At 36.2% G+C, this 22,364-nt stretch overlaps 1 pseudogene; it reads right to left on the bottom strand.

Annotated features, from left to right (window-relative positions):
- Positions 1–2,232: 2,232 nt before the first annotated feature.
- On the bottom strand, positions 2,233–2,942 carry LOC150008906 (histone H3.3A-like; annotated as a pseudogene).
- Between the last annotated feature and the right edge of the window lie 19,422 nt (positions 2,943–22,364).

Here is a 22,364-nt window from a genome sequence, read left to right as displayed (position 1 = left end):
TTAGGATAATACTGGCCTCATAAAAACGAGTTTGGAAGTCTTTCCTCTTTTTGAATTTTTAGAATAGTTAGAGAAGAATAGGGAGTTAGTTCTTTGAATGATTGGTAAAATTTGCCTGTGAAGCCATTTGGTCCAGGGCTTTTGTGTGCTGGGAGTTTTTTGACTACTATTTTGATTTCACTAGTTGTTATAGGTCTATTCAGGTTTTCTGATTCTGTCTGATTCAGTTTTGGAAAATTGTATGTTTCTTGAAATTTAGCTATTTTACCCAGGTTGTCCAATTTCTTGGCATATAATTATCTGTAGTATTATAATTTCTTACAATCTTTTGTATTTTTGTTGTTATTTTTCTCTTTCATTTCTCATTTTATTTATTTAGATCTTCTCTTTTTTTCTTGATGAGTCTGGTTAAAGGTATGTCAATTTTGTTTACCTTTTCGAAGAACCAGCTACTGGTTTCATTGATTTTTGAATTCCTTTTTTAGTCTATGTAATTTATTTCTTCTCTGATCTTGATTATTTCCTTCCTTATACTCTCTCTGGGCTTTATTTGTTGTTGTTTTACTAGTTCTTTTAGCTGTAAGGTTAGGCCGTTTACCTGAGATTTTTCTATCTTCTTTAGGTAGGCCTGAATCACTATGAGCTTCCTCTCAAAACTGCCTTCACTGTGTCCCATAGGTTTTGGATGGTTGTGTGATCATTTTAATTAGTTTAAAAGCATTTTTAAATTTCTTCCTTGATCTCATTGTTAACCAATGCATTATTTAATACCATGTTATTTTGCCTCCATGTATTTGAATGTTTTTGAGCTTTTTTCTTGCAGTTAATTTCTAGTTTCAAGCCATTGTGATTGAGAAAATGATTGATATGACTTCAATTTTCTTGAATTTGTTAAAGCTTATTTTGTGTCCTATACTATGTGGTCTATCTTTAAGAATGTTCTGTGTGCTTTTGAGAAGAATATATACTTTGCTTCTTTAGGATGAAATGTTCTGTAAATATCCATTAAATCCATTTGAGAACTACTGTGTTGTTTAACTCCAATATATTCTTTTGATTTTTTTCTGGAGGATCTGTCCCTTGTTGCCAGTGGGGTGTTAAAATCACCTATAATGACTGTATTGCTGTCAATCTCCTTTTTAAAGTCCTCTAAAATTTTGTTTATATATTTAGGTGCTCCTATATTGGGCACATATATGTTTATAAGGGTTATATCCTCATGTTGGATTGATACCTTTAGTATTATGTAGTGATTTTTTCTGTTTGTTGTTATGGTCTTTGTTCTGAAGCCTGTTTTGTCTGATAGAAGTATTGCTACCATGGCTTTTCTTTTGCCTCCATTTGCATACATGAAATATTTTTTTCTATCCCTTCACATTCAGCCTGTGTAAATGTTTTGTTCTGAGGTGGGTATCTTTTAAACAGGATATATGCAGATTGTTTTTTCTTATCCATTCAGCTGTCCTATGTCTTTTGATTGGAGCATTCAATACATTTACACTTAAGGTTATTATTGATAGATACTTTTACATTAACATTTTTCCCTTTTGTATTTGAGTTCCTTTCTCTATATTTCTTCTTAAAACAGTCTCTTCAGCATCTCTTGCAGTGCTGATTTGGTGGAAAGGTACTCCTTTAGCTTTCTTTCTCTTTTTCTTTTTCTTTTCTTTCTTTCTTTCTTTTTTTTTTTTCTGTTAAGCTCTTTATTTCACTTCCATTTAAAATGAGAACCTTGCTGGATAGAGTAGTCTGGGTTGCAGGTCCTTGCTTTTCATTACTTGGAATATTTCATACCAGTCCCTTCTGGCCTGTAGTGTTTCTGTTGAGAAATCAACTGACAGCCTTATCAGAGCTCCATTGTAGGTAACTAAGTGTTTCTCTCTTCCTGCCTTTAAGTATATTTTATTGATTATGCTGTTACAGTTGTTCCAATTTTTCTCCCTTTTCTCTCCTCCTCCTGGTAACCCCCTTCCCTCCAGCAGTCTCATCCCTCTTAGTTCATGTCCATGGGTTGTGCATATAAGTTCTTTGGCTTGTCACTTACCTATACTATTCTTAACATCCCCCTGTCTATTTTGCTTCTACCAATTATACTTTTTTTTTTTTTTTGCCATCAATAAGAAATTTACTTGTTTTAAAAAAATCCAAATGCTGGCATTGTCCAGAAAAATTTAACAGGTTTATTTATATTGTTATAAAGTTGAACTGCTGAAACTTGTTCACTGAAACATCTTTACTTGCATTAATGCTTTATGTCCCCGCATTTATATTAAAAAAATTCACACACAAATGAAAATGGAAAAACTGCCAATACCTGATTTCTGTCCCCTATTTTCCACTTGCAATCATATACTTAGGTACCTTTTGACCCCATGGAAAAAAAATATCTAACGTTCAGAACTACTAATAACAGGAAGAAGAGAATTTTTTTTTTTAAAGAATGAAATGTTTCCCATCATAGTGGACTCTTAAGCACGTTCTCCATGTATGCGGCGTGCTAGCTGGATGTCTTTTGGCATAATTGTTACACGTTTGGCATGGATAGCACACAGGTTGGTGTCTTCAAAATGGCCAACCAGATAGGCTTCACTTGCCTCCTGCAAAGCACCAATAGCTGCACTCTGGAAGCGCAGATCTGTTTTGAAGTCCTGAGCAATTTCTCGCACCAGACGCTGGAAGGGAAGTTTGCGAATCAGAAGTTCAGTGGACTTCTGATAACGTCTAATTTCACGGAGTGCCACAGTACCAGGCCTGTAACGATGAGGTTTCTTCACCCCTCCAGTAGAGGGCGCACTCTGCGAGCGGCTTTGGTAGCCAGTTGCTTCCTCGGTGCTTTACCACCGGTGGATTTGCGGGCAGTCTGCTTTGTACGAGCCATGGCAGAGAGATCTCTTTAGTTACCCCCCTTTTCCTTCGGCTGGAGCTCTGTGAGCTGAAGGAGGCGCTGGCGTTCTACCAATTATACTTCTTAATTCCTGCACCATTTCCCTCATTCTTTCCCTTCTCCCTCCCAGCTGATAACTCTCCCAATGATCTCCCTACATATGCTCCTGTTCCTGTTCTGCTTGTTTGCTTAGTTTGTTTTTGTTTTTTACATTTAGTTTTTGATAGGTGTGTTTGTTGTCGATTTATTGTTCACAGTTTTGATCTTCTTTTTCTGGAATAAATCCCTTTATCATTTTATGTAATAATAGGTTGGTGATGATGAACTCCTTTAGCTTTACCTTGTCTGGGAAGCACTTTATCTGCCCTTCCATTCTAAATTATAAGCTTTGCTGGGTAGAGTAATGTAGGTTGTAAGTCCTTGCTTTTCATCACTTCGAATACTTCTTGCCCATCCCTTCTTGTCTGCAAGGTTTATTTTGAGAAATCAGCTGAGAGTTTTATGGGAATCCTTTGTAGATAACTCTCTGCCTTTCTTTTGTTGATTTTAAGATTATTTATCTTTAACTTTTAGCATTTTAATTATGATGTGTCTTGGTGTGGTCCTCTTTGGGTCCAACTTGTTTGGGATTCTCTGGGCTTTCTGGACTTATATGGCTATTTCCTTTGCCAAATTAGGGAAGTTTTATTTCATTATTCTTTCAAACTAGTTTTCAATTTCTTGTTTTTCCTCTTCTCCTTCTGGAACCCCTATGATTTGGATGTTGGTACATTTAAAGTTATCTCAGAGTTCCCCTAGACTCTCCTTGTTTTTTTTTTTTTTTTTTTTTTTGCATTCTTGTTTCTTCTTTCTGTTCTGGTTGAATGTTTATTTCTTCCTTTTGTTCCAAATCATTGATTTGCACCCCAACTTCTTTCCCTTCATTATTGGTTCCCTGTGGGTTTTTCTTTATTTTACTTAGTGTAATCTTCATTTCATCTCTTATGCATTTGTCATACTCTATGAGTTCTCTGAGCATCCTGATCACCAGTGTTTTGAATTCTGCATCTGATAGGGTGGCTATCTTCATTTTATTTAGTTATTCTTCTGGGGTTTTGTTATTTTATTTGGGCCATATTTCTTTGTCTCCTCAATATGGCAGCCCCCCTGTGTTTGTTTCTGTGTATTAGGTAGAGCTGCTTTTACTCCCTGTCTTAGTAGAGTGGCCTGTGTAGCAAAGGCACCTATAAATTGTGTGGAGCAGAACCTTAAGTAATTGGCAGGGTGGGGGTACCCCCTTCATTGCTTTTTGGCTCTGTTTGTGGTGGGGGGCTTGGAGTGGGGGCAGTGCCACTGCCTGGATTCTGGTAATTTTCCCAGCACTCACCCCATTTCCAGTCACCTCACTTCCCCTATGCGACTGGTATACTTCCTGTTGCTGCTTTGGAATTTGTGTACATTCTAAGACCATGCAGGCCCTTTAAGCAGTGAAAATCTGGAGGTTTTATCTGCTGCCCCAGCCTTCACTGGTTTTTAAAGCAATAGCTAAAGAGGACTTATTTTCCCTGTGTTGGAACCCTTGACTGTGGGTTGGGATCACTCGTTCCAGAGTATCCCTCCCAATTTTTACCCACCACACATGAATGTGGGACCATACATTCTTCTGCTGCCACCCCTTGTCCAAGTCACACCACCTCTCTGTCCTATCTCCATAACTCTGCCCCTCCTACCTCTCTGGATGAATGTGGCTTCTTTAAACCCTTGGTTTGTCAGACTTCCATACAGCTTGATTTTCTGATGGTTCTGGTTATTTGTTTTTGAGATATGGTTGTGATTCTTTCTATGGTTGCACAAGGAGGTGAAGTGTGTCTACTTACGTCTCCATCTTGACTGGAAGTCTCTTGCTGCCTTTAAAATTCTCTGTTTGTCTTTAAACTTTGCCATTTTAATTGCGATGTGTCTTGGTGTGGGCCTCTTTGAATTTATCTTGATTGGGACTCTGTACTTCTTGAACCTGTGTAACTCACTCTCCAAATTAAGTTTGTTTTCTGTCATTATTTCTTCAAACAGGCTTTCTATCCTTTGTTCCCTTTCCTCTTGGTCTGGTATCCCTCTGATGTGAATATTATTATGTTTCATGTTGTCCCAAGGTTGTCTTAGACTATGCTCACCCTTTTTAAGTCTTTTTTAATTATATTGTCCTGACTGGGTATTTTTTTCCACCTTGTCTTCCCAATTGCTGATTTGATCCTCTGCTTCATCTAGCCTACTTTTAATTCCTTCTAGTGTATTTTTTCATTTTTGATCATGCATTCTTAATTTACAGTTGGTTCCTATTCAAAGCTTCTATGTCATTTTTCATGCTGGTGTTGTTTTCATTAAGTTTCTTGAGTATCCTTAAGTCTGGTAATTTGCTTGCCTCAGTTTCACTTAGCTCTTTTTCTGGGGATTCCTCCTTTTCTTTTGTTTGGAGGTTGTTTCTTTCTCTCCCAGTTTTAGCTGTCTCTTTTTGTTTGTTTCTATGTATTAGATAGATCTGCTTTGACTCCTTGATTTGAGGATGTGTTTGTATGATAGGAGCCCTGTGGGACCCAGTGATATAGACTCCTGATATGGATGCTCTAGGAATGCCCTTTGTGTGGTTTATGTGGGCTCTCCTGTTATATTTGGATGATGAATGTTGCTGGCTTGTTTGTTGGTGGGGTCTCCCTTCTGGTTGGCTGACCGAAAGGCTCAACCTCTGCCATGTCTTGTACACTGTTGTACAGGTGCTGCAGAACAAAGAAAAACAACAGAAAAAATGAAACCCCAAAAAAGTAAAAACTACTCCTAATGACAACAGCAATGGAATGATAAGAGATCAGAGAATAATAAAAGTGGGAAGAGATATGGAATATTAAGGAAAGGGGAAAATAAAAGGAAAAAAGTAAGAGAAGACCAAAGGATAGAAAATAATTACGGGAGGAGAAAAGGGAAGAGAACTAATACAAATAATGAATTGAAAGATGAAAAATAGGAAAAAGGGATAACGAAGGAGAAAGAATAATAAAAATAAGAAAAGGAAAGATAAAGAGAACAATGGGGTAATCCAAGGTGAGAGTAAAATAGATATAAAAGAAAATAAAAAACAATAAAAATAGAGGAAAAAGAAAAAAATAGAAAAATATGAAAAAGAAAAATAAAGGAAATAATAAAAAAGAACAAAGTGGAATTTGTCTTGGTAGAGTTTAGTGCTTACCTGCTGGGTTCTCCCTTTGGATACTGCTCTGATGTTGTCTGAGGCTGGTATCAGCCAATGTCAGGTGCTGTTCACTTCTAGCCCTTGTTAGCCTATTGAAGCTACATGTGATCCATAGTTTGTGGCTGATTCCTCCAGGTCTGGCTGCACCCAGGATGGGCCCAGCTGCTCTGCTATGGTGGGTTTTATTAGCACTGGGCTCAGGGGTGTGTTAGCAAATGTCCCAAGTCATTGCAGGATCTGCCTTTGCCTGTCTCTGCCTGCTGGTCTGCTGTCAGTTTTAGACTAATTGCAAGCCTCACTGTTTCTGAGGGGGATTCTGGCAGAATCTGGAGGATGGGGCTCTTGCTTATTTCTTCCTTTGGATATGGCTCTTATGTTGCCTGAGGGTTTTGAAAGCCAATGTCATGTACTGACCATCTCCAGCCTTGGCAGACTGTTAGAAGCTACAGGCAATCTACAGTTTATGGCTGATTCCTCCAGGTTTGACTGTGCCCAGGTTGGGCCAAGCTGCTCTGTTATGGTGGGTTTTATCAGCACTTGGTCCAGGAGTGTGTCAGCACATGACTCAAGTCATCACAGGATGTACCTCTGCCTGTCTCTGCTTACCTGCCTGCTGTCAATTTTAGACTAGTCGCAGACCTGACTATTTCTGAGAGAACCACTGGTGGAATTGGTGAGGGGATGGGATGGGACTCCTTGATCTCCCACGGCATGTGCCTTTCAGACTCAGGGAAGATGATGCATGTGTTCCCCTGCCCCAGAGCCACTAGTTTGAGTCAGTCTGGATTTTTTCCCCTGTACTCAGTAAGAAAGGGCCCTTAGTAGGTTAAGGGTGGAGTCTCCAGAACACAGGTTTGGGACTGTGGGGACTAGAGGGATGTTTCTATGGCTTACCCATGTGTCCCAGGAAACTGTATGGTATAGCTTCACACTACAACTTGTCTATGACACCCCCTGAGCCTCTTATCTGTATCTGTTGCTTTCTACTCAACAGGGGTTAAGATTCAGGATGCGGAAAAAGAAATAAGAAAAGGAAAGGAAAGAAAAAAAAAGCTGACAAAACAAGATAAAAAACAGAACTAAATATTAAAAAAAAAATAAGATGCAGGGTATGGTGGGCAGGATTCCAGATGTTTGAAGGAGGGGTATCCCAAGGTAAAGCAGTCATTTTTCCCCTGGTAGGGGCTTGCTCTTCTCAAGAAAGATGGCTGCTATGGACTCCAGGCATATCCTGGCACAGGAAACCCCACATCCACTCCCCCCAGTGTCTCTCCCAATGCCTCCTGTTTCAGACTCTCCTCATGCGAATCCAGTCTGTACTATCCTCCCTTTACTGGGGCCCAAGGTGAGTGACCGCAAACAGAAGATCAGTGTTTCGGCCCCTTTAAGAATTAAGAAAAAAAAAAAAAAATGACTTGGCCTCTAGCAGATCTAGATACTTCCCAGCAGAGACAAACGGTGTGGCTTTTCACTGCTGGATGGTATGTGGTCTGCTGATCCCAGCACTGGTGCTCTGTGCTTTTGAGCCCAGTCTGTGGTCCTGGCCTCTCTCCTTTCACAAGGAAGCTCCAACAGCCACACCACCACCTGGGGCTGCTGCCCCTGTGAACAGGCCAGCCCCTTTAAGGAATTCACCCTTCCTACCAGTCATGGTGTTTCTCTCTCTTTCCTGTCCTTGGCAAAAGTTTCTTTTCCAGGTAGTCCTCAATTTATTTCAGGTGTCTAATCCTCTCTTCAGTTCCTATTTCAATTTGGTTCTGGGTGGAAGTATGTGACAAATCCTCCTACTCCGCCACCATCTTGCCCCTTGAGTAGGTATCATTTAATCTGTTGAGGTCCTGAATAGAACAGAAGGCAGAGAAAGGAGGAATTTACCCCTGTTTCCCCTGCCTGCCTGCTTGAGCAAGACATTTTATCTCAACTTCTGCCAGTGAGATTTATAGCCTTGTTCCCCTGGTTCTAAGGCCTTTGGACTTGTACTGAATTATACCACTGGCTTTCCTGAGTCTCCAGCTTGTATATGGTGGATCATGGGATTTTCCAGCCTCTGTAATCATGTAAGCAGAATTCTCATAATAAATTTCCATATATCTATATATATTTATCAATATACTTATATCTCCATATAGAGAGAGAGCTGTCTTAAATCCATATATCCTGTTGTTTCTGTTTCTCTGGAGGACCCCGACTAATACAATTTCTTAAGCACTTCCTAATTCAGGACTTTTTAAATAACTTAATGCACATTATTTTGTTTAAACTTATTTTGTTTTATGAGATGGATGCTATTTTTATCACCTCCATTTATACAGATGAGGAAACTGAGGCCAGAGCTGTGAAGTAAATTTAGCAATTATCTAGGTATGATGTGATAAAGCAAAGATTTGCCCAGGAGTTTAGCTCCTGGGCCGGATTGTTAACTATTGTGTTATGCTGGCTTTTCTTATAGAAAATACCTCATTAATATTTATTGAACTGAACTAAAATTGTTGAATTTACCATGTGGTTTGGCTGGTAAGAAAATAGGTCTTTTGTGTTATGAAAAATAAATTACACCCCCCAGGTTATAAGAAGTAGCCACAGTCAAAATTCTTCCATTCTCCTGAGCTTTGATTATCTTAAGATAACTCCAGTCTGCATAATTGTTTTACTATCATCACATACATAGTTAAATATTTATTAGTGAAATTAATATATTTAAATTTGTTTAAAATTAAGTTGACCACTAATAGCTCTGCTTATCAGAGACTTTATATGTTATTCTACAGCTTAAGAACATTTTAATGGCCAATAAAATTGTTCCCTAGATCCCAGCAGTTTTCAGATTTTCATTTTTTTTTTTACGCCCCCAACTCTAGATTTTGATATTATAGCTTAAGATACTGTGAATCATTCTTAAATTTCCAACTGCTCACTATTGATTTCTGAATTGTCTGCTTGATATTTACATTTGATAAAAATAATAAATAGAACTTCCCCAGAAGTAAATTATACCAGGGGGTACCCTCCAAAACCAGAATTATCTTCTGGAGGGTGGGCTCCTTGTAGTACTAAGTGAGAATTATAGGAACCCATCTGTATCAGTGTACTACTGGCTGGTGATGTTGTGAGAGGCCGCATTCAGCTTCAGTTAATTTTTTTTGAAGACCTCAGTGTGTTTTCCCATTTCATGATGGGTGATTTGTGAGTACACCTTCCCACACTACACTGAGTGTTACAACTTTTTAACAAAAGCAGCATAACCCCAATGCCCCACCCTCCCTAATCACCGGATCTTGCCCCGAGTGACTTTTTTTTGTTTCCCTGGATGAAAAAAAGTCCTGAAAGGGAAACATTTTGCTGATGTGGAAGAGGTGAAATAAAAAAAGGCCAAAGCACTAAAAGGCATCAAAATTGATGAGTTCAAAAACTCTTTTGAGCAGTGGGAAAAAAGTCTTAATAGGTGCAAGTGCATCAAATGGAGAGCACTTTGAAGGTGACTGAAATTTAAACATGTGAGGGTAAATATACAATTTTTTATAAATAAATTCTGTGGTTTCTTTGTCCCTCCTCCTATACTGGGCAGGTATACTTTAAACAGCTGTGCACATATTTAAGACATAGATTGCTGTAGAATGAAAAGCTACTGCATTGTGTTTATATGGATTATTTGATTATAAGTCTATGTATTTAGCTAACATTATGGGAAGGGATCAAAAGATTTTATCATTGTAAAGTTGATTATAATAATGGTATCATTAAATGTTTCCCTATATAAATAAGTTTTTATCAAGTTTCCAAAATATGTTGATCTATTTCTGTTTTATTTACTTAATGTATCTAAATAAGGGCAGATGTTTAATGATGCATTTCTACCTCTAAGATGTGGTAGAACATTAGGCCTTTGGATAGATTTCTGATAGTTTGAAGATTAAACATCAATTAAGAATGTTTATCTAAACTTAAATTATTTCATCAAAAAATTCCTAGCTATTTGTCAAAATGGAAGAACTGCATAAAAAAGACAGTTATTGTAAGAAGATGTTACAGCCATTGTATACAAATATAAACTAATATATTCTGAACTCAAAGGATGAAGAGAATGTTCTTGAATCATACATTTCAAATGCCTTTAAATATACCAACAGCTCTGTGCAGTCAGCATTAGTAGCTTTTAGTCTAGATAGATCCATGCTGAAATTGGGGTAACTCTAACATCCACTTTAGGGATATTTTATGACTTTAAAAGATCAAACTACATGTTATTTTATCTGGCTAACTATATTTACTCTGACTTTTTAATGCATTTTTATCACTCCTTTAAATCCAATTGACTAAACATTGTAAAATGCCACTTTTGTGCAAGATATTGTGCTTTGTGCTATGAAGATACAAAGATAATTAGACATGAACCTTATCTTTAGGAGTTTAATCAAGGGAGCAGACAGACAAAACCTAATCATGAAATTTATATGTGCCAAAAAGGAGGTGCAGTCAATTAGGAGCAAAGAAGAAGCAGAGAGTAATTCTTCTGACTGCATGAAGATAGGGTGCCTTCAGGGAAAGAGCAATATTTGAAGAAGACAAAGATCTTGATATAGGAAGAGGTGGTGGTAAGGACTTCTCATGAATGTGATATCTTTTCATATGAACTCCCAAAATCTTCTAGAGATGAGGAGGGGGCACATGGTATGCAGATTAATAATAGTCTGAACTGATATAGGGGGGTCCACATACCAGCAATTTTTACTTGCATGACCTTGTTATTTACATCATCTACTACTTGGCTTCTTGCTATGATTTCTTTAAATCACAGTAAATAGATTTTGTTTCACTTGGCTTACTAATGTCTCTAACCCTCTTCTTCTAATATATATATTTTTAAAAATGAAGGTGAAGCACTTAGTAAGTATCGCGTCAATAGCCTGGCATTATTAACTCACAGTCCAGGCTTTATTCTCCCACCAAAGGCTGGCTTGTCATTACTTGCAGACATGACCCAATAATACAGGGGTGACTTTTAGTTTAGTTGTTAGGACTATGGGAGTGGCTCAGATTGGAGTCTCACAACTTGTGGTCTCCACATCTTGAGACCTGAAGTGGATACAGTCCAAATGTCCAAATCCAGGATTATTTTCTTCAAACTCCCAAATCTTCTCCCATAACTGGCTATGAGTCAGAGGAAGAAAATATATTGGAGGTGGAACCCACTTTGGCACTGAAAGAAGGATTCATTTTGACCCTATCCACTTTCTCTTTGTGCCGAAGGTGTGCTGCCTTTATAGTGTATTTTATAATTCAGCTGTTTTTCAACATGGCCTTTATCTAGTCGTAGCATCTACACCATTTCTTACTTAGCCCAAGGAGCCCACAATTCTATTTAACCTACAGCTAACCTATAAAAACTATAAATACGCATTAGGTTATTATAGTACTCATGTAATTTAGTTTCTGATGAGTGACAAACTCTGGGTATAAAAATTGAAGTAGTTTCTAGAGAGTTGGCCAGATGCAACTGGATTCTATGATTTTGGTCACTACCACCTTCCTGGCCCATTAATCCTCACTGTTTCAGGTCCGTAAAGGCTCTTTGGGGACCTTTCTGTACAGTCTGTTTTGTTAGAATTATGGTATTAAACTTCTCACATAAAAGAACATTACATTATAAAAACAGTTGTTTCAATGGCAAAATAAGGAGGGTTCAGGATTACAGTCATTGCATTTTTTCACTATAGTGCTTTAATAAAGGTTATTTTTATCACTAGAGATCGATTTTGTTGTTGCCATCTAAAAATAATACTTTGGTTTATTAAGATTAACAAAACACACACAACTGGATGCTTTCTCATTCGTCCTTCTCAATACTTCCCAAAAATCCCTTGGTTTTCTTGGTCATCTTTGAATGTGACCTTCCAATTCTGCTTATTGCTCAGTTCACCACAGGCAAAGATAAACAGAAGAATAAAAGAAGTTGCTCACAAAGCAGTCCAGCATCAAACAATGTCATAGTAGTTTCTTAATGTCATGATATATATTTTGGTACTCAGGTAGGGCTACATCCAGATGGGGAAAATCATTGCATTCAAATCTTAGTATGCATAAGAATCATTAGGCTGTTTGTCAGACGTGTAGATTTCTAGCCTCATCCTAATGTATACAGTATAGTGGATTTGGGTGGCAAGTAGGAATCTGCATTTTTATTTTTATTTTGCAGAACAACCTGAGAAAAAAAGGCAGAAGTGTCTACTCATAATTAATTGCTCCTTTATGTTTAGTTTCAGGTTTTTATTTATTAATGCTATAGCAGAAGAGCAATATCTTTTGTGGCTTGTAATATAGATCTAAATCTGCAGTTGACAAAAACACTTAAGTGCCCACAGTGTCCTGTGATTTGTCCTTGCAATGACTTTATGAACCATACAAAGCTGTACGAAGATTTCCAATAGGCTATAGACCACACTTTAAGAATCACTTTTTACAGCTGTCTTAAAATTATGGAAAAATGCCCAGAAGCTGATATTTAACAACCATGGAAGTATATCTACTTGAAATCTTACAAGTAAAAACAATTTTGGGAGGCCAGTTCCCACTTCAGTATTTGGCACTGGATTAAAGTTTCACATCCACATTGGAGATCCACATTCAAAGGCAGAGACACTTTGGTATTCACATTAATTTCATTCACCTAAAAATAACAACTAAAGAATGTGCAGCTGATGTTGATCCCTGACTGCATTCAGTTTGTTTATGCTCTGTCTTGGCTGTTCCCATTATCACGTCTACAGCCTTTGAACAGCCTTTGGACATACTTAGAGGAGCCACACAGACTACAATCTTAATTACCAAGAAGTTTAAAAACAAAAATCTCTGCAAACAAATGCTGAAGTATTCTCAAGTGCACAAAACATGTAATTGCTCAAATTTAAAGTAGCGAGTAAGCAAATACATATAAAATAATAAAATGATGTGACCTCAGGTGGTTTCTGTGTTTTATTTTTATGTTCTTAAATTTTTTTATTGCAGTCTAATTGACATACAGTAAACTGCACAAATTTAGGATATATAATTTTGTGTTTTGACCTATGTGTACACCCATGACACTACCATCACTTTCACATATCCAGCATTTCCATATGTGTTTTTGTAATCTTTACCTCTCTTCCTTGGCTTCTACTTTTCTGTTCATGTTTGAGCAATCACTAGTCTTTTTTCTGTTTGTACATAGTAGTTTATATTTCCTAAAATTTTATATGAATGGAATCATACAATATATTCTCTTTCTTTGTTGTTTGACTTCTCTTATTCAGCAATTTTTGTCATATGGTTTACTTTTATGTGTTGTAAACCACACACTACAGTCTTCTTATTTTTGTTTGAATGCTATCAGCTAGAAATTTAATTAAGAAAAATGTGTAATTTACAAGTTTTCAGATTTAAAAAATTTTCCTTGAGTCTTCCTGTTTGATCCATAGATTATTTAGTACTGTCATTTATTTTCCAAGTGTTCAAAGATTTTCCTATCATTTTTCTGTTACTGATTTTTAGTTTTATCCCATTGTAGTTGGAGAGTGCGTGTTGCGTGATTTCAGTTACTTTACATTTATGGACCAGGCTAAGGTTTATCTTAGTGTATGAAGTCTGTTCAGGAAAAATCCAGCTATCGTTAGTATAATGAGGACAGTTTGTGCAACATCGATGTAACCTGGAAGCCAAGAAGAGTGGGCTAGTCAGTGGGGTGGTAGACACAAATGAGTGAACATGTGTACTGTGTGGCTGTCACATTAAAAAAGACTGAGTAGAGCAGCAAATCTGCTTCAAATTTTGCATTAAACTTGAACATTCCTCCATGGAAACTATTCAGATGATTCAGAAGGCCACAGCTATGGACAACAGGTGATTGGCAGTTCATCGTGACAATTTACCTAATCATGCATCATTCCTCATGCAGAGAGTTTTGGCAAAACATCAAATTACCTAGCGGTCTCAGCCCCACTACAGCCCAGATTTGGCACTCTGCAACTTTCAGCTTTTCCCAAAACTAAAATCACCTTTGAAAGGGAAACAATTTTAGACCATTGATGAGATTCAGGAACATATGATGGGGCAGCTGATGGCAACTGGAAGAACTGTGTGAGGTCCCAACGTGACTGTTTTGAAGGGGACTGAGGCATCATTGTCCTTTGTACTATGTTTCTTATATCTTGTATCTTCTTCAATAAGTGTCTCTACTTTTCATATTACATGGCTGAATACCTTTTGGGCCGACCTCATATATTCTATGGACACGAAACGCATGTATAATCTGTTCTTGTAGAGTATAGTGTTCTATAAATGTTGATTAAATTATGTTGGTTGAGGTTGAATTCTTCTACTTGCTGATTTTCTGTGTAGCTACTTTAATTATTGTTGAGAGAGTATGTTGAAATACTTATTTTGTATTTGTCTATTTCTCACTTTAGTTTTATCAGTTTGCTTTATCTATTTTGTAGCTCTGTTGTTTGATGCATATACATTTAAGATTGTTGTGTCTTCTTGATAGATTGACCCTTTTATCATTATATAATGTTCCTCTTAGGGGATTGTGATTTTCTTTGCTCTGAAATGAACTTTATTTGATATGAATATAGCCATTCTTTTTATTAATATTTGTATGATATATTTTTATATCCTTTTATTTCCAACCTATATAGTTATATTTGTATTGAGTTTCCTGTAGATAGTATAGTTAGATGATTTTTTAAAAATCTGCTCTGTCAATATGTTTTTAATTGATATATCTAGATCATTTAATGTAATTTTTGATATGTTAGGGCTTAAGTATGCCATTTTATATTTTGTGTTTTGTTGGTTCTGTGTTTCATCTTTCTGCTTTTTTTCCTTGACTTTTTGTGGCTTTCTTAGGATTTTCTCTTGATTTCTTTGTTTTTAAGACCATCTCTTTGTCTAGCTTTCTTGGTGGTTGTTACATAGATCTATTGTTATATCTATTTTGTTGCAGTTTACATGTGTTGTCATTTTGTCATTTAGAGTGAGGTATAGAAGTCTTACCTCCCTTTATGCCTCTTTACCTTTTTCCATTTATAAGATAATTGTCTTAAATATTTCCTCTATATGCATTTGTTCCACATCACAATATTATAATTTTTTCTTCAATCATGAAGCATATTTTAGAAAAATCAAGACTAGAAACAAAACCTATCGCATTTACCTATAGTTTTGTTTATAATATTTTTCTTCCTTCCTGATGTTCCAAGTTTTCTTCTTTTATCACTTCTTTTTGTTTAGTGAATTTCTCTTAGTCCTTCTTTTAGGGTATGTCTGCTGGTGACAAATTATCTTAGTTTTTTTCTTCTGAAAATGCCTTGATTTTACCTTATTTCCCTTAATATATTTGCTTGGGAATCGGATTCTAGATTGACAAGTATTTTATTTCAGCACTTGAACATATTGTGACACTTCCCCTGGTGCATGGTTTCTGATGAGAAATCTGCTGTCACTTGAATGGTTTCCCCTATAAGATGAAATGTCATCTTCCTCTAGCTGCTTTCAGGAATTTTTGTCTTTAGTTTTTTGAAGCTTAATTATGATGGTTCTTTCCTAGGATTGGCTTAATCCTGTTCGGTGTTCACTCTTCTCCTTGAATGTCTGTTCATGTGTTTTTCTATTTTCAGCCATTATTATCTTTTTTCTTATGAGCATTTTTTCAGCCTTGCCCACTTTCTCTTATTTTTCTGGGACTCAATGACATGAATGTTGTATTTTTTTTTTTTTTTTTGTTATAGTCCTATAAGTCAGTGATGCTCTCTTTATTTTCATTTTTTTCAGTCTATTTTCTCTCTCTTGTTCAGACTGGGTAATTTCAATCATTCTGTCTTGCAGTTCACTGATTATTTCATAATCCCCTTCCATTCTGCTGTTGACCCCATTTATTGAGATTTTATTTCAATTATTGTATTTTCACTTCTAAGATTTCTATTCAATTATTCTTTACGTGTTCTATTTTTGTTGAAACTTTATTTTTAGTGAGTTTTTTCCTTCATTCGTTTCAAGTATATTCTTAATACTTCTTAGAAAAAGCAATTTACTAAGACTGCTTTAAAATTTTGACAGATAATTTTAAGATCTCTGTAATCTCAGTGTTGGCATTTACTGATTATCTTTTTAAAATCAGTTTGAGATTTCTTTGGTTATTGGTATAATAAGTGATTTTCAATTGAAATCTAGATATGTTTTGTATTATATGATTGGACTCTGGATCTTATTTAAACTTTTGGTTTTATGTATCTTTCTTTGGCACTATTCAGGTCAGAGAAAAAGCAATCAATGCTGCTTAATAAGGGAGAAAGTTGCAATTTTAGCTTCCCACCTGGTCTTTGGTGACACCATAGGGAAGTGGAGACATTCTACTAATTCGTGGGAATGAAAGACCTGGCTTCCTTCTGGGCCTTATTTCTCAACCCCAGCAGTGACATTATGGTCCCCATTAGGGCCTCACAGGGGTGGAAGCCTAGGCTCTCACTGGCCCTTCACTGGTATGGATGGGGGTCAAACTGCAGTTTTTACCTGTGATTCCTGTTTGGAGAGGAGAGTTTGCTATGAAAAGTTTTCTGTCTTTCTGTGCTGTTCCTTTCATGATTCTTTGGCTAGAAAGAAGAGACTTTTGCTGAAGATTTTTTTTTGTCTGCAAATGTTGCTATTTTTGGCTTATGTGGTTGTTCAGCACCACATTTAGGATATGTAAGGCAAAGGGAAAACCCAGGGAACTCATCACCATATTGTTCCTTGGGTCTTGAGCTCTCTAGTTGGTCTTCCTTCTTTTTTTCTGCCTTAGAGTTTTCTTATGTTTGTTTTATACATAATGTGGAAATTTTTTAAAGTTGTACTTAGAAGGGGTAGGGAAAATCTGGGTCAGTTTTGATTGATTACTTTCTTTTGATTATTATGAAGTCATCTTTTTCTGCTTTTGTATTTCTGATAATTTTTTATTAGATGCTAGACTTTGTGATTTTCATTATGTTGGTTGCTGGATATTTTGTACTTTTATAGATATTCTTGAACTTTGTTCTGGGACTCAGTTAAGTTACTTGGAAACAACTTCAGTCTTTTGGATCTTGATTTTAAGGTATTTTAGGCAGGGGCAGAGAAATGTTCAGTCCAGGATTAATTATTCCTTACTATTGAAGAAAGACCCTTTTGTTTTATTCTACCCAATGCCCCATAAATCTTGATTTTTTTTTTTCTTTCTGGCTCATGGGAACAGGCACCATTCCCTGTCTTGTGTAAGTGCTAGGTACTGTTTCCTTTTATTCTTTTGGGTGTTCCTTTCCCTAGCCTTGGTCAGCTTCTTCACATCCAGGTAGTGTTCACATCCTGTCTAGTGTTCAGAGTATTACTCCTGGGGCCCTCTGTTGATCTCCAAAGTTCCACCCATATGCTCTTCTGTCTGGCACTCTGACTTGCAAACTCTAGCTGCTTTGGTTTCCCTGACCACCCAGCTTCACATCCACAACTGAAGGATTCTGCTGGGTGCTGCTTGGGTTTCTCTTCCCTGCACTACAGCAAGGCAATAAGCAATGGCAATTATAGGGCTCATTTTATGTTTCTCATTTCTGTGGGATCACTTATTTTGATTGACTAATGTTTAGTAAAAACTGTTGTTTTATATACTTTTTGGCTATTTCAGGTGGGAGAGTAAATCTAGTCCCCATTACTCCTCTATGTCCAGGAGGTCAATATCTGTTTTTGACACCCGTGAAATGTGACTGGGAATAAATTACCTCTCAGCCTGCTTTGAGCTCTATTATCCTATGAAGGTATAGTTTGAAGTTCAAGTCTATGGAATGACTAGGATCATTGCTATCCCTTTTTATATATGGGGCTACCTAGTCACAAGACAGACTTTTAAAAACAATGCTTAAATAGACTTACTAAGTGCTAGTTGGTGTTCTAAGTTTTTAGTCCCTTTTCTACAGCCCTTGGAGTTAGTTTTGTGTTTTCCTATTTTAGAAAGGTCAGCATACCAAATATAAATTTATGCCCCAAACTGAGCCTGAGGCATCCCTCTGTAATCAAATATATTCATATTTCCAAGGCAAAATCTGAATATCAACACTCACTAGGGTAAATAAGGATTATATATTAGTCGAATTTCAGTTCAGGTCAAGTTCTGTTGTCAGGTAAGTTTGTCAGTTCTTTAGGTTTTTAGCTGCTTTATTTGACAATTTTGGATGAGGGATTATATATATGTACTAACTTATTTAATTTTTACAATCAGTCTTTGAACTAGGCAGTATACTTAGGACTATTTTACAAACAAAGCATAGGGAGTTAAGTAACCTATTCACGGTCATACATACAACAATGGGTAGATCCAAGATTCAAATCTAGATATCTTGGCCTCAGCATCTGCGGTCTTATTTATTGTCCATTACTGCTGCCACCTCAGGGAGCCTCCAGTAAGGGAAATCCAGGAGCTCAATACTGACCCCCAGTATTTTTCAAGGCAAAGGGCTTCTGGGAACTAAATTAATCTTCACTAGGAGGCATTCTTTGTGCTATAGTGACCTAACAAAATGTGTATACTGTACTTGACTTGGATCCCAGGTAGACTCTTGACTACATTGTGGAAACTCTTACCTTTCCTTCAGATATATATCACACTGCTTGGAGGCCTGTTCTATCTGCACCTGAGTCTGGTCATCTGAGTTCTATGTCTAGCATGCCAGATTACCTAGTAGTTGTCTAACATGGACGTAAGTTGTTTTTTTTTTTTTAGGATGGCTTTCATTGCATCAATATTTGAAAGCTGGCTTCTGATTGTCTTTGCTGAAGACATATTTGTTATTATTGATGTTCCAAGCTGCCCCAGGCTCTTCTAGATTCTTCAAATTCAGTTTTTGGTTGTACTGCAAGTTGTGCCCTGTAGAGAACTCATGAGTAAGAGGATAATTGAGGGCTGGGATTAAGTCTGTGTTCCACTCCACAAATTCTGTGGTTGCCCACCCTAATACATGGCATTAGGACTGCATCTGCTGAGATGAAAGACTGCCTTGTTCTAGTTTATGCACAGATGGCCCATGGGATACATGTGGTCCTGCATCAATGCTTTTTTAACCTAGCACATATAAATATGGCATGCTGAGACTGCTTTTAAAATTACTCTGACTCTTCTTTATCAATACATTGTGCTAGTTTTTTAAGCTCGATTTTATGTCTCCTTTTATTCTGATTTTCTCAAAAATCTAGATAAACATCAAGGAGGCTCTTACATGTCACATTTCTAGAGGTCCATTTTATGCATGAAGCTCTAGTATTATGCCTAATCCACATGTAATATTAAACATTATTAGTTACTGAAGAGAGAAGTAGAGAAAATGTGAACATAGTTAAAATCAATTTACTATTGGAGAACTGTTTGAGATTTTCACTTAATAGGTAAGGGGAAAATGAATTTATATTCATCTTGCAACATTTAAAATCAGGTAACAGGGCATATTGTTCTTTTGTCATCATCTCTGCTAACAAAACTTGACTTTGGACACTGGCTTTTTAATCAACTGTTTTTGCTATAATTTTATCTTTATAACCCTCCTTCTTTCATTTAATTCTATTCTTTTAAAATTTATTCAAGAAACATTTATCTCCTTTTTGTTCCTTCCTTCTGTCCTTCATAGGGCAAAATACCTTTTTATATTCCTTACATTATGAAAATATTAACCCTATATTTCATCCTCAAAGAACATATCACATTGTCATACACATACTAGGGTTTCTCTCCACTTGTGTGTTTGTATATAAAGTCAAACCTATCAGAAGAGTTGGATGATGTTAGTATATGTAATATGTTATTGGTATTAAGCTTTCTTTATCTTTTTTTAGGTAGAACTATAATTTTTATTAACTTTTTATTATAGAATTATCTGTGAAGTTCTTGATAAAAATACAGATTTCTGGGCTGGCCAGAGGTCTGCAGAATCAGATAAGAGTCCAGGGATCATTGATCTAAAACTCAAATGCTGGGAAGGCAGGTGCCATTCCTTTACCATTCCTTATTTCTCCTTAATACTGGAAACAATGCTATGCACAGGATAGTTGCTGAACAAATGTTTCTTGTTTGAATTTCCTTTTATTACATTAATGTTAGATAAGGTGGAACTATTATTGTTTTATGAATAAACAACTTTCTTTGCTTTCAGACTGAGCTTTAGAGGTTTGTTAACTTCCTCCTGCATAATTAGTGCTAAAAAAATATCCTTTACCAACTTGCCATTATTGACAATGACAAAGAAATTTGCTTTTCAATAATACATTATCACAGTATGTGGAAGTGTCTGGAGGGCGGGGTGCAAACTGTTTTCTATTCCAGACAACAATGCCTTGCCATAACCTTGACATGATGCACATTAATTTTACATTATACCCAGGAGCCAGGGAGAAAATTAAAGCTTCTGTTATTTTCTACCCAAAAGGGCTGATAACCTTCTGGCAGGAAGCCCAGGCATGCCAAGGCTGTGCCTATCGCATTTATCTCATTATGATGTATTAACCAGAATGCCAGCTCTCGTACTGAAAATCCCTGACATACCCACCACTCTGGCTTCCATTTTCATGAGCATCTAGTTAGCCTTTACTTAGAAAATGTTTCAATAAGATCAGAGCTATGAAGTCTATTCTAAACTCTATGATTTTTTTTAACACAATTCCTCATCTCTAGATTTAATTTTAACCTAGGAAGTACACAGTATTGGGAAATAGAGAAACAGTAATGACTAGATTTCTAAGACTAAAGGATTCTACACTTCATTGATTCACCAGCCAAAATGTCTGTAGTTAAAATGAAGTAAAACAGACAATTTAGACACTCAAATAAAGCTTAGATATTTGCTGAAAAATAGTAACATATATATGGTAAAGGGAAAATAGTTAATATTTTCCAACAACTGAATCAAAATAATTAGCAGCTAAGAAGATTGTAGCATTCTGCAGCTTTCCATTTATTATTCAAATAACAAGGTTTTTTTAATTTAATATCTGTTAGTAAAAGTCCAGTGTGATGTGTCAGGACTTTCTGAATGGACCATGACACATCACTAAGAGACTAATAATTTCTCAGAATAAAAAGAAAGTAAAAACATAGATATAAAACCATGTTTATCTATTCTTTCCAGTTTCCAGAGTTAACATACTATAATAGCATTCCTTTTGTTTAGTTTTTTTTTTTTTTTTTTTTTTTGGTTGGATGTTTCTATTATAAACATGTACTGAATTATTTTGTAATCCATCCAGAGACAACACATTATCAACATGACGGAAGTTTGGGCTGAATTTGTATGCACTTAGCCTGGGAACAGACAGCATGACTCCACCAGGAGAAACAGAGATGGTCAACCCCTCAAAATACATTTTAGCTTTTTTAAGTTCTAAGAGACACTTCTTAAAATAGAATTCTTCTTCATGAAATAGAGTTCTTCTTCTTTAATTTTTTTCAACTAATGAGGTTGTTTGTGTGTATATTGGATGTGCCAGATGGAAAGGTTTACTCATTAGAGGCAGCTGTTTTAGCAAATTACCTCACTACAGCATAATGACAGAGTTACAGCAGACTATTGAAGAAAATCCTTTTTCTTCCCAGTGAGATCATGAAAACTAGAAACAATTCAATGAGATTTTTGATTTACTTTGGAAATGGCTCAGTTGGACACATGGGTGATAAGATGAGGTATTTTTTGTTCATATTTTATTCAATATTTGTATGTAAGAGCATAAATATAGGATATAGATTTACAATTTGATTTCTTTTTCAACTAATGGATTCATTATCTTTGGTGGATGATCTCATTAGTTCCTTGAGTATGAATGATTCTACTGGGGAAGATTTCTCCCTTTACAATATCCCATTTAAAATATATGTCTGCCTTGCACATGATCACTGATCTCCCTTTCATATTGGAGCCTCACAATTATGGCATTACTCTTGAGATTCTTAAAAGATCTCCCACACAGGGTTTTCTTGCCTAGCAAAATCCCTTTAGTTGTTTAGATAAAATGTTCTAAAAATGATGCAGTTATACTAGATTTTCACTGTTGCATGTAGAATTTTAACAAGGATGTTGAAATAGTATTTACATGTATATATAGATATAATTTGTGAAGTATTTGTGTGTGTGTATCCTCATTTTATTCTCATGATACCTTTGTAAAGTAACTATTCCTATCTAACAGAGGTGGAAATCTCAAGGTCAGTTATGCTTGATGACTCAGTAGGTCAAAGAATCTCTTAGG

The sequence above is a fragment of the Furipterus horrens genome, unplaced genomic scaffold (assembly GCF_987537825.1).
Source record: "Furipterus horrens unplaced genomic scaffold, mFurHor1.1.pri manual_scaffold_5, whole genome shotgun sequence".
NCBI lineage: Eukaryota > Metazoa > Chordata > Mammalia > Chiroptera > Furipteridae > Furipterus > Furipterus horrens.
This window is presented reverse-complemented; position numbering and strand designations above follow the sequence as displayed.